Source organism: Ursus arctos, unplaced genomic scaffold (assembly GCF_023065955.2).
Source record: "Ursus arctos isolate Adak ecotype North America unplaced genomic scaffold, UrsArc2.0 scaffold_3, whole genome shotgun sequence".
In the NCBI taxonomy this organism is placed as follows: domain Eukaryota; kingdom Metazoa; phylum Chordata; class Mammalia; order Carnivora; family Ursidae; genus Ursus; species Ursus arctos.
The window spans coordinates 48,596,195-48,609,002 of record NW_026622985.1 but is presented as its reverse complement, the minus strand read 5'-3'; the positions used below and the strand labels follow the sequence as shown (position 1 = coordinate 48,609,002).

Sequence of the window (12,808 nt, the reverse complement as noted above, 5' to 3'; positions counted from 1 at the left end):
CTATGCTTAATAGAAACTAAAAGCACACTACTTTTAAATGGACATTTCACCTTTATATTACAGATACACAAAGGTTGAGCGTGTTTTAACTACATATTTTTTTGCAAAAGATGTAAATAGAACATATAGAATCTTTCCCATTTTCATGCTCTCTCGTAAAATTTTAAGCCTACTTTGAAGCTTTCTTTTAAAAATACATGCACACAACAGTTTGTTTATTTTCTGAGGCCTGCTTGGGCACTTTGCTTCACAATGTGCTAACTGCTCTGACGTTGGCCCACGCTCTTTGCTGGGCTGCTTGCCTCTGCCTGCTGCATCTGTGTTTACATATCTTGTGGGATCACTCAGAGCCGTGCTGAAGGTCCTTTCAGCTTCTTTCAAGACTAGGCCTCAAGGAGTCCAACCAAAGTCCAAGTCACCCAGATCAGTTACTCCAAAAACCTTACCCTGGTCAGACTCTGACTTCCACTGACATTTTGATGCAAAATCGCAGGCAACATATTCCCTCAACTGAGGATACGTGGTTTGTAAAAGTGTGAATTCAGAAGGTTGTTGATAAATGACTCTAGAAGACCTTCACTATTAATTTCTGTCAGGAGACAGTAAAATAGTAGAGAGTGTCTAACATTGTTCCAAAAACAACACTTTCTGCTACAGAGTAGAAGTCTCTGCAGTGCCAGGTGGAAATTAATCTTGCTCAATTGGTTATTGAGTGCTGTCCCAAATTATTCAGCTGGTGCTAAACAGAGGTATTGTTCTTATTTAAGACGATAAAACCCAAATTCAGAGACCAGTATATAATGTCAAGCAACAAAGGTCTGAGACAGAGGCAAGGACAAAATGGTAAAGATTAGAAGCCAGAACCACAAATAAAATTAAATAAAAAGGAGTTGGTGTCTATGCCTATTCTAATGGATCAAAGATATTATTTATTCCAGGGTGGGATTCTTTTAAGTAAAGTGAAAACTGACTTGTCCATAAAATATATTTAGAAATGACACTTGTCATTCACAGACCTAACCTAAAGTGCATACAAATTCATAAAATGCACTTCCAGTACCATGGGAAGGAATCATAAAAAAATTTAATATAATTCTAAATATAAAAGTCATCTACTTTGTGGACAGATACATTTTTAATCGTTCAATAGTTTTTTGTTTGTTTTGTTTTGTTTTTTTAGGAAGGGAGAGAAAGAAAGGAGAGACTGTGAGGGACAGGACAGAGGGAGAGGGAGAGAGAGAATCTTAAGCAGGCTCCAAACCCAATGCAGAACCCAATGCAGGGCTCAATTCCACAACCCTGAGATCAATCCTGAGCTGAAATCTAGGACGCTCAACCAACTGAGCCACCCAGGGGCCCCAATCCTTCAGTAGGTTTTATAAAGATCAACGGTCTTCAAAGCTGATTGTAATTTTGTTAATAATTATGCTAATGTAGGGGCACCTGTCTGGCTCAGTCAGTTAAGCCTCCAACTCTTGATATCAGCTCAGGTCGTGATATCAGGGTCCTGGGATGGAGTCCTGCCTCAGGCTCTGCACTCAGCACAGAGCCTGCTTGGGTTTCTTTCTCTCCTCTCCCTCCGCCCCTTCCTCCAGCTCATGAGTGTGCTCTCTTTCTATCAAATAAATAAATAAAAATCTAAAAAAATATTATGCTGATGTAGACCGATAAATTGGTTTTCTGCTTATCATGATATGGCATTGAGATTAAGTATGTCGTCCTAACTGCCTTCTGTTTGGGAATCACTTCAGTTACTGCTGTTCTCTATCACTGCTAATAATTCAACATCCATATCACATATTTCCTCTTCAAAATACTGCTCAAAGAGCTTACCTAACCTACACAGAGTATGGAAGGACTAAAGAAACATATAAATTGAAGTTTTAAAAGTTGCTTACTATTTATTTTAGCAAGTATTTCCATCCAAAATCTGTGTCACGTGGTAGAAATAGCTTACATTATGTCTACATGGTAGAACTGGATTCTGTTGAATGTTGATGCTATTTCTTCATTGGCTTTTGACCACATTTAAGTCTCAGAACGCAGTTAGACTAATAGGGTATCAAAAGAGCCCATTTACCCTGATGATGGCTCCGTGCAGATTGATCCAAGGCAAGAAGAAAACACAGGATCATGGACATCCGTGCCGTGTGCCATAGTGGTACCTCATTTCTTCTACTGACCAAAAGGCTAATGCTGAGCGCTGAGCGTATGGATCTTACAACCCATTGCTTCTCTTACTTGCTGTGAGATGCACCTGGCTTCTGGTGGCGCCACTTCCATTACAGCTTCTGCCACCATCCAGCTCCTAGAACAGCCCCCACCCCCCATCTTTCCCTGGCCTTCCTGAAGCTGCAGCACTGTTTTCTCTCACATCCGGGTTCTCCTATTCTCCCTCTCATCTGAATCCTACCTACCCCAGCAGTAAGTCCCGGCTTCTAACTGGCTCAGACTAAAAGCACTTATTTTATATCTGAAAGCACCCTAGGTATTAGGAAACCAGAATTCACTGCATGTTGATTTTGACTCAAAGAATGCTTGTTATAGGGAGAGAGAATGATAACAAGGAAAAGAAATAAATGCTTCATTTCATACGAGACTTCATGATTATATGAGGAGTTCTGTTTTGCTTTTACTCAAGAGACGATCCAAATCCTTAGCCCTATGGTCCCTCTCTTAGGAGAATTCTAATAATAAGGTTAGAAATTGCTTTCCCAAAAGAGGAATTAACAATCACTCTTATAAGTCAAACGACAAACCTACTGCATATTTTATAAGCAGCTTAGGATGACAATAAAATGAAATAACAACTAATTTAACCTGATTTATTTGGAAACCTAGATGTATGATATGTGTGCAAATTTTAAAAACCATTGTTTACCTCATGCTGTATTTCATTTTGACTTCTTTGGAGTTCAACTTTAACTTACTTGAACAAATGTACAAAATTGTAAAAGTATGTATAAATGCATATTCATTTTTCCATGCGCAAGGTTCAAATTCTCTTGCCCAAACTTGTGATCATTTTATCAGAACTCAGTAGCATTCTAAGAGAGAAAGAAAAGCATAGATTTTATGCATGGGGGAGACTCTGAACAAATTCATGTTAACGGTTGGACAACAAGGCTTTTTGTTTTGTTTTATTTTGTTTTGTTTTGCAAGACTTATGTCATCTGTTAAAATAGGGTCATCTTGATACTTCCAAAATACAACTGCTTAGTAGAGGGAAGTTTATATGTAGGATGAATTGTATTTCAACTTTGATTTTTTTTTCTTAGTTCCTCAAATTCTCTAACTCTGATTCCTACTCATGTTTAAGATAGATGACATTTTTCTCTACCAGTAGATAGGTATGTACTACCCAAAGGGATACAATTAAAATGATGAATAGAAGCTGTACAGATAAAGAGTTCAGTTTACAGATAAAGAGTTCAGTTTATTTGCTCCTTAATTTCCCCATCCAGAGCTTCTTTTCTGAGCAAATCCCTTTGGCCATAAAACTCACTGAATCTGGAATACAACAGATAGGTTGCCAGGATTCCAAAGAATTGATTTAGAAAGTTGTTCATTATACTTGGAAAAAGTATCTTCAGCTAAAGTCATTAATTTGTTTCAATAAGGAGACTGTAAAAGGAATTAAAACTAATCCTTAGCTATGTTTGTTTTATACTTTTTACCTCCATTTTACATTAATTAATTAACTTTTCTCTTATTTTCATAGAGTGGTTACATAATTCACCTGTTCTTAGTTCTGGTGAAAGTTAACAAAATATTTTTTTTCCCCAAAAGAGATACATGTCTTTGGTAGAATATAAATTGTAGAATTGATAAAGATATTTTTACCCCGAAGATATTTTCTTATTCCTCTTTTTACTATATTTGCAAGGGGGGGAGGTATGTCCACCCTATGTTTAAAATTCTCCCTGAGCTCTGAAAATCTTCCAGCTGTATCTTGAAAAAAAAGGAGACTTTGGCTTTTGACTCTCTTTCCTGTATTATGGAGAAGAGCCTGGCTGTTTTCATAAACAGTGGCCAGCTGTTCAACTTTTAATACTCTTCAGCAATCTTCCACTTTTCACAGGGGAAACACATCTTGATTGCATCTTCTTCTGCCTCAGTGAAGACACTCATTAGAAGATTTTGAATGTAAATGCTTCCTTAACCAAGACACTCAAAAAATGTGCTTAGCCGCTGGTCTGAACCTAGAAGTTGCCTATAAGTTTCAACGGCCTCCTCTTATTTATAAAGCAGATTGTTCAAGGATGTTTGGGAATCTATTAGAGTGAGAAACTATTTAAGTAAGAGGACAGCTGAAGGACAAGTAAATGCTGGGCACTTATGAGAACTGGGTGCCAAACCATGTAAATTTATCTCACACAATTAGCAAATTAAGCAGCCTCGTGGAAATGTTATGAGAGCAGCAGACGCTTCTAGTGTCCACGACCCGTTCCGCCATGTTAAGTGCCTGAAGAACAGCAGTACAGTTGTCCAGTGTGGTCAAACATACTGTCACAAAGATTCTGCTTCCCAGCATGATCAGAACACAAGGAGTGCAAAGCCCTAAGTTGATCCATCCATAGGAACAGAAATGCTTTATTTTTTTAAATATTTACCTCAAAGACTGATAAAATAGTAGAAAAGAACTGAAGGAGAAGGAATAAATGAAAATACAGACAACATTTTTAAGGAAAATAAAAATAGACTGAATGTTTTTACTAGACTTTTCAAATTGAAGAACAATATTAATTATGCTCAAACAAAATATTTACTTTTGAGCAAAAGCTATCAGCTAAAGAAAATACCACTATTATAATAGAATCCAAATGATGAGAATAAATATTCTGGGAAGACCTCCTATTCTTATTAGACAAAGGATGAATTTAGACTTGGATGTGGTTATGGATATGAGTAAAGACATGGAAAAGTTTTAAAAAATGAAAGTAGACATGGACATAAACTTGTTCTAAAGATACCTACTTTTTAAATGTAGACAACCATAGACAGGGATCACATAGGGATGGGAAGGGAAGGAAATGAGAGGGGGAAACTGAAAAATATGTTCCACACAATAATTCAAATATTTAATGAAGAAAAATTCCTGAGTGAAAAGTTGTTCAACCATTATTTCCTCAGAATAGTATGAGTTACTTTTCAATTCAATATGGAGATTTTTTAAGTCTTTCTAATAGTCCTTAATGGCAAAGGTGTTACATGAAGTCCAGTGTAACTCAGAGTCTGTTTCTTGTGTATTTTCCTTACTAAATCAGTGCTTCTAAGCTTGCAATTCCATAGGGGATTTTGAACTAAGAAACTTTAGCAAATGGAAGGATAAATATCAGAAGGTTTCCTGCTAAGTAATTTAAAATGTCAACAGAGTGCAAAGTTTAAGCATTCTGAAGTATTTTGAAATAAGATTATGGGCAGTTTTCCTGAATATTTATAATGAGATCAATTGATCAATTGGATCTAACCAATAAAATAATCAGGCTTTTTTTTCCCCATTATATCTCAGGTACCTCTATAATTTGTTAAAACATAACATGCAAACACAACTTTCACAAAAAATAATTCATGTCTGATTTAGAGACTCACTGACATTTAGAATTTATACCTGCCAGTAACTATGGATTTGCCATGAAAGTATTCTCCCAAAAAAAAGAAAGGAAAAGCTCAACTATCAAGAATAATTTAAACCTTCAAAAAAAGAACACTATTTTCAACTTACATAAAATTTCTCCATGTATAAAACACTTTGGCAGCCATCATATCATTTGATTCCCTCAACAACCCTGTGAAGTTGGCCAAGCACCACTTTTCCCATTTTCCAGATGAAGAAGTTGAGGTTCCATGCCTTGTCTCAGAACAGTATGCTAGTTACACTGAGATACCTGAATTCCAACCAGTTTTGTCCGACTCCCAACATTCCTCCATTCCTGCGTCATCTGCCAAAACAGCTACAGGAGATGAAGAATGACCAAAATGCCAGAATTAACTAAAAGACTATTTTTGTTTTCTAATTAAAGCTTTTTTTGGTGTGAAGAAACAGGATAATTTAAGAATATTATTATTAAGAATAACAGGTTAACAAACTTTGCATCAATTTAATTCTACTCCAATTCAAAGAGTTTAATGAAATTGCTATTGGGATGACCAAAAAAAAAAAAAAAAAAACAACAAACAACTCCAAAATATAAACATGCAGATCAAATCTAGGAGTACAGTGATACTCGCTGAAATTCAGAACTGCTGTTCCTTCTCTGGTTAATTAATATGATTTTAAGTATTTCATATGGGAGGATTTTTTTTTTTTTTTTTTGGAAAAAAAATGAAATGAACCTAAGATTGACTGGAATTTACAAGCTCATTTAAAGAAAAGTCTCAACTATTTTTTTCTTACAAACGTAATACCTCCCCAGATGGCAGTCTTTGTAGTTTGTGGCACTGATTCAAAAGGCATATTAACTGCCACTCTCTGAGCTGCATCAAGCATTTACAGGCCTCCCTACAGAATGGGTTCAACAGTAATTAAAATAACACCCTTCCTTGGGGTGAAGTTACACTTGAAGAGTTTGGGGATTTTTTTTTTCCCCTTTCCTTTGGGTAAATAATTCCTTTCCCAAAAACATATGAGAAAAAGATGAGAATGGAAAGACCTTGAGAGAAAGGAGACAGAGGTGTGTGTGTGAGGGGGAGGGGTAGTGAAGAGAGGGAGGGGGGTGGGAGGGGGAGAGAGAGAGGAACAGATTCAAAACAGTACACCAAAGTGAACAAACAAGTTCCATAAACTATGTGAAAATATCGGTATTTCTTTCATTCCCTACCAGACATTGATAGACAAACAGGTTTAAAAAAAAAAAAAAAAAGGCAAGGGGAAAAATACCATTTACTCACTGTAGCAGCAGGAAATCAAGGAAAGAAAATAAACAGGGCTTGAATTGTGGGCCTTTAACCTGCTAGTCAGACAGTTTCGTTCTGTATGTATTTGTGTGCTGGTAAATGGCGAAGGGGAGGTAAAAGGACGGGGCCTTGTGGGATTCTTGGGACTCCCACAGCTACCAGTCCAGCTGTACAAACACGCACAAGCTTTGTTAAGGTACAGTGGGCAACAGGCTGAAACTGCTGAGCTATCTGACCTATAAATCCCTCGCAAAAGCTCCACTTGAGGGGAAGCCAGAAGTTATGTGTAAATGTTTTATCCAGCCAGAAGCCAGCTATTGGTCATTTCCGTCTCCCCTCTCTCTCTCTCCTCTCAATGGATACTCTGACTGGCAACATTTAGAGTAGTATGTTTAGATGCATAAATGACTATCTTAAATTCTACTTCCCTCCAGGCCAAAACAAGAAAGGCAATAATGATTCAGAAGCTCCTCCTTCATGTCTCTATGGCTTGGGACATATGTTCCACAATTGTGAGCAATAAATTTAGGCAGAGCAATGGAAATTCTGTTACTGTTCTTTTCTTTAAATTTCTTTTTCAAACTCAATAAGTGTTTCATTTTAAAATTACCACAAATCTACACACACACACACACACATACGCACACACATATACATTTTAAATAACTCAGGCTCGAAGGATTTGAGATATTCCTCTAAATATGATGCCACTTACTTTGCCCCAGTTTTTCACTTTCCTTTTAGCCTGATTCACAGCAGATAATCTTAGCATGGCATATTGTATCTTGAGTGCAAACAATGAAAGATTCTAAATTGCTAACCTCAAGAAGAACCTTCCTAAGATTTTTTTTCCTTTTCTAAACATTTCTGAACTCTACGTGACCTCCTTTTATGAAGCCTCCAAATGACACCCAAACACCTTAAACATCGTGCAGTTAGTAAGCTATACAAACTATTAAAAAGCTGAAGAAAATGACACGGAACAATGACAAGTGAAGCAGATAAATTTAAGCAGAAAATGGCTTTTGCAAACATCCAGAAAGCTAGAGAAGTCTCCAGGTTGAAAATACAAAATCCAAGAGAGAGAAAAAAAATTCAGTCCACACTAAAAACAAGAGATACACACCAACACAGAGGCACATGTGCTCTGCAGTGAGAAATTTTGGTAGCATTTGAGTAATAGGAAACATTCAGAGAAATTAAACAGAAGTTGCATTTTTCTGAAATGTCATTCTGTGTCTAAAGATTTACTTCAATAAATGTTCACTGACTCTCTATATAACACTGAGCATCAGATTGGGAATGTGGGGAACAAGAGGAGACTCGCAGCTCTTGCTATTTTACCAGAATATGTGCTCTGATAGAGAAGATAAAACAAGCGCGCACCCAGGACAAAAAGAAGTACAGCAGAAAAGGACAAATGCATGACAGTGGGAATTCAGAGATGGCAAGAAGTATTACAGAGGACAGAAGTCAATAAAAAAATATGCCTGGAACATCACCATCTTCTTGAAGTATGCCATGTGAAGGATCATGAATAACTACCATTACGTTAAAATAATGAAAAGAAGGCAAAGGAATAGGGATGACTTGTGGAAAAAAGAGATGCTGGCCAGACAGAATGGTAATTTCTTTTTTTTTTTTTTAAGATTTTATTTATTTATGTGACAGAGAGAGAGCATGAGCAGGGGGAGGGGCAGAGGAAGTGGGAGAAGCAGGCTCCCCACTGAGCAGAGAGTCTGACATGGGGTTCAATCCCAGGACCCTGGGATCGTGACCTGAGCCGAAGGCAGACGCTTAACCGAATGAGCCACCCAGGCACCCCCAGAATGGTAATTTCTTAATAAAAGGATTGTAGCTCAACAAAGGCAACCTGAGGCAGGATCTAGTCTTCTGATATGGATTCGGCTTTACATGACCTCCAGGACCCCAGAAAAGTCTAGTGATGTCAATGTTGTATCTGCGCTTTCTCTAATGAAACTGATATACGAATACTACAGCTTATCTTGCCATCATTTCTGTCTTTCTAGTTATTCTACATGTCAGCTACCTAAGTGTTCTCCAGCTATCTCCAATATTCTAAAAAACAGCAAATAAACTCCTAATATATTCAGGTTTTAGTAATAAAACAAGGTATACAGCAATTTTGACATTGGTAAATCAAGATGATGTTAGTAATCACTACTTGTGGCAGCTGTGGCTTGACGGTAGTTTATCTATTGCCTTTTGTCTTGTGAACTAAAAAGGACATAGGCAATATACTGGCCAGGACCCAGGATAAATTCAGCAGAAAAATAATAGCACAGAACCACAAAGGGTAAAGCTCTGACCATTATGACAGGGACCCAGGACTTCAACTAAACACGTAATAGTGCATCACCTCACTTTGTCATTCTTTCACACATTAAAAAATTTGCCACTTCAAATCCAAAGATATTAGATATTGAATTTTATCAGTTTGAAACCACTTGGAAGATTGAGAAAAAGAAAAGAGAATACTCAGCTAAATACGCAAAGAGGGACAAAACAAATTTAAAAACTATAAAGATAATAGACGTATCAAAAGCAGCCATATTCTTCAATGGAAAGGTTATTTTTTTTTTTTTAAAGATTTTATTTATTTATTCAACAGAGATAGAGACAGCCAGCGAGAGAAGGAACACAGCAGGGGGAGTGGGAGATGAAGAAGCAGGCTCATAGCGGAGGAGCCTGATGTGGGGCTCGATCCCATAACGCTGGGATCACGCCCTGAGCCGAAGGCAGACGCTTAACCGCTGTGCCACCCAGGCGCCCCAATGGAAAGGTTATTGACTCAAGATTTAGGACAATCAATTGCTCCAATGAGTATCCTTGTGATCCACCAAAGTTACCCAATTGTTCCTTGCTTTGCTTCATGCATCTATAAAACCGGAAAAGCAACTGTTCTCACTTCCTACCTCACATGGATGTGAAAATATTTTAAAGTTATTTGCAATATTATTAACAGAATGCCTTATAATAACTGCAATTAATTACTAAATATAAAGTAATGGAATGCATTAAAAGTAGTCATCCACCCATAACCAAATGTAATTAAGCAAATTTCATAAATTAACCAAATTTCATAAAATTTATTATTTAGATTCATAAGTATTCCAAACACCAAAGACAAATTATTATTTTTATGGTTATCATTTCAACATTTTTGTTCCTTTTATGGTAAATTTTTGTCAAACACTGACACAGTGGAATACATTAGAATTCTGACTTGGTGGCTCAGACTAGTGCATGTTTTCCGTTGCATTCTAAGCTCTATTACTCCTACTATCTTCCTGGAATACAAACTAGATAGTGATAACACGAGTTTTTTCATTATTAGAAAATATACTTTAATGATTGATTAGTGTGACTGACAAGATACTCTATAATGTTTTCGATGCATATGATATATAGGGACAGTAGTTTTTAAAACCTCTCACCAACAGAATATTCATGCCTTGGGAAAGCATTTTAAAGCATGGTATGTTAGAAAATATTTTATGTAATTTCATTGGGTTATTCCCTGTGTAGATATTAACCCTTGGTAATTCTCTCAATTTCACAATATAAAATTTAATTACTAAATGCAATTATCTCATATTCTCACCATTATAGGTATTTTATTTTCTTTGGGCTATACACCTACACACACAGATATACAGATAGATAATATACAGATACAGTCATAAAGAGACAGAGATACTCAAATGACAGAGTAAAGATACGTTTACTAAATTATAGTTTGAGAAGGGATCTGATATTTCTTGAGTTGACTATGTGTCATAAATACACAACACCAGACACTGTACATATGACTGAAGCCTCATATGAATCATGTGAAATAGGTATTTTTGTTCCCTGTTCTTTCTACCAATCTATCAAACGTGAGGATTTGCAGTTATACTCTAAGTAAGTCCTCTGGGGCACTGCTTTAATCAGACCAGTTCTACTTTTATTTATTTGTTTATGGAGCCATGCAAGATTTCATTTGAACAGAGATTTTCATGACCAACGAGTTAGGAAACTATTGTTTTATACTAAAGAGCTCCCTGAGCATCAGGATTGGTCTTTTCTAGTCCTGTGTATTTATGATTGAGAAGTCGGGAAATCACCACTGAAAATTCATAATAGCCTGACTCTCTCCAAAGGGAAGCAAAATTGTGCTGGAGTTAAGAATTTCCTTGCTTAGGAAAATTTAACTTTGTTATATGATCTACTTACAACTTTATGGTAAACAGTGCAGTTAATACCCATGTTTGCAGGACACCTTAACCTGTACTTTCACTAACATAAACAATACCAACAGTATGAAATGGGAAAACAGAATAAAACACTTGCATTTAAAAATGCACTTGGCTTTTTTCCCAAAACCCGTAATGTCAGTCTAATTATGAGAAAAACATTAGACGAACCCAAATCAAGGGATATTCTACCAACTACCTGATCAGAACTTCTCAAAATTGGTAAGGTCATCAGAAATAAAGAAAGCCTGAGAAACTGTCACAGCCAAGAAAAGGCTAAGGAAGCGTGACTACTAATTGTAATGTGATATCATGGGTGGAACAGAAAAAGAACACTGGGTGCAAACTAAGGAAATCTCAAAAAGTAAAGGCATCAGTTAAGAATAATATATCAATACTGGTTCATTAACTGTGATAACTGCATATACTAATGTAAGATATAACAATAGGGGAAATTATGAGGGGCAGGTGGGTATTCTCTACACCATCTTTATAATTTTTCTATAAATCTAAGACTATTCTAGAATAAAAACTGAATTTTTAAAATGTAAAGTATGCACTTGGTAAAAATACCCATATCAAAATTCGATTAAACAGGAATCTGTGGTAACCACATGTAGTTCTTATAAAGCAGAAGGAGAAATATTGGTTAAAAGAGTGGAAATGTAAATTGTGTTTGTTTCTGAGTAATTTGCTTGTTCTTTATTTCACCTCTGTAACCATGGGAGCAAAGTAGATTCCAAATTTAAATTTTTAAATTACTCTAATAATGTAATAAGCAAATTATCTATATTTCATTAAAACACATTTTGGTATTGAGAAGCACCAACTTAAACTCCTCAAATTTAAAATTTCTGTATAGGTAAGTAGTGAAGCAAGGAATCTAAATATAACAGCCCTAGGTGTTAGTGTACATAGGAACAGCTATCATATTTGTATGAAACAGTTGTGAAATTTATTCCTTCTAAATTTGGCATCAGGAAAATGGCATCATTATCTTTATGTGAAGTATAAATACTAGATTATGGTCTCATCATATGTGTCCACTGAATGCTTGAACAACTGGTCAAAGAAAACAACATCTTTCAAAACGACTATCTGGTGCCCCTGGTGAAGGAATCACTTTTTTTTTAGACCCCAGTGATAAGATAGATATATCCAGAAAATTTATATCATTGAACAGACACAAATCTAGAAGCACACACCGGATCTCCTTTAGCATACCTTCCGCACTTTGCACAAGGCACAGCCAAGACACTGAGGGCAAAGCATCTCCTTTCTTTTCCCAAGATTTCCAAGATTGACAAATTCACTCATTCTTGGAGGTTTATCAACCTCAAAGCATTGCTTCCTTACATCTACTCACCATTCTTTTTAAATCTAAGTATGCATTTTAAAATCGAAATATACTTTACCTTGAGAAATTCTCCACCAAAAGACAGCAAACTGATTACCATTCTTCTCTAAAAAAAAACAAAAGAGAAAGAAAACCTCTTTTAAGACAGCACATATAACAAATGTTAATGCTGAACTGCTAATTATAGCATAGGTTAAACCATGTAAAGGTACTGTAGACCAGTATCAATGTAACATTACTAACTTGTGTGGCAACAGATAGCTCATTACCATTACAAAGGCATTACTAAGAGTTC

The 12,808-nt window shown here is 36.2% G+C and overlaps 1 long non-coding RNA gene across 2 annotated transcripts in view; it reads right to left on the bottom strand.

The window, feature by feature from the left end:
* The window catches only part of LOC113261137 (uncharacterized), a 358,028-nt gene that overhangs the window by 178,250 nt on the left and 166,970 nt on the right, over positions 1-12,808 (bottom strand). For both annotated transcript variants that reach the window (XR_008956275.1, XR_006410371.3), the window contains one exon: positions 12,572-12,619. This is a non-coding gene — a long non-coding RNA (uncharacterized LOC113261137). The remainder of the gene's footprint in view (positions 1-12,571; positions 12,620-12,808) is intronic.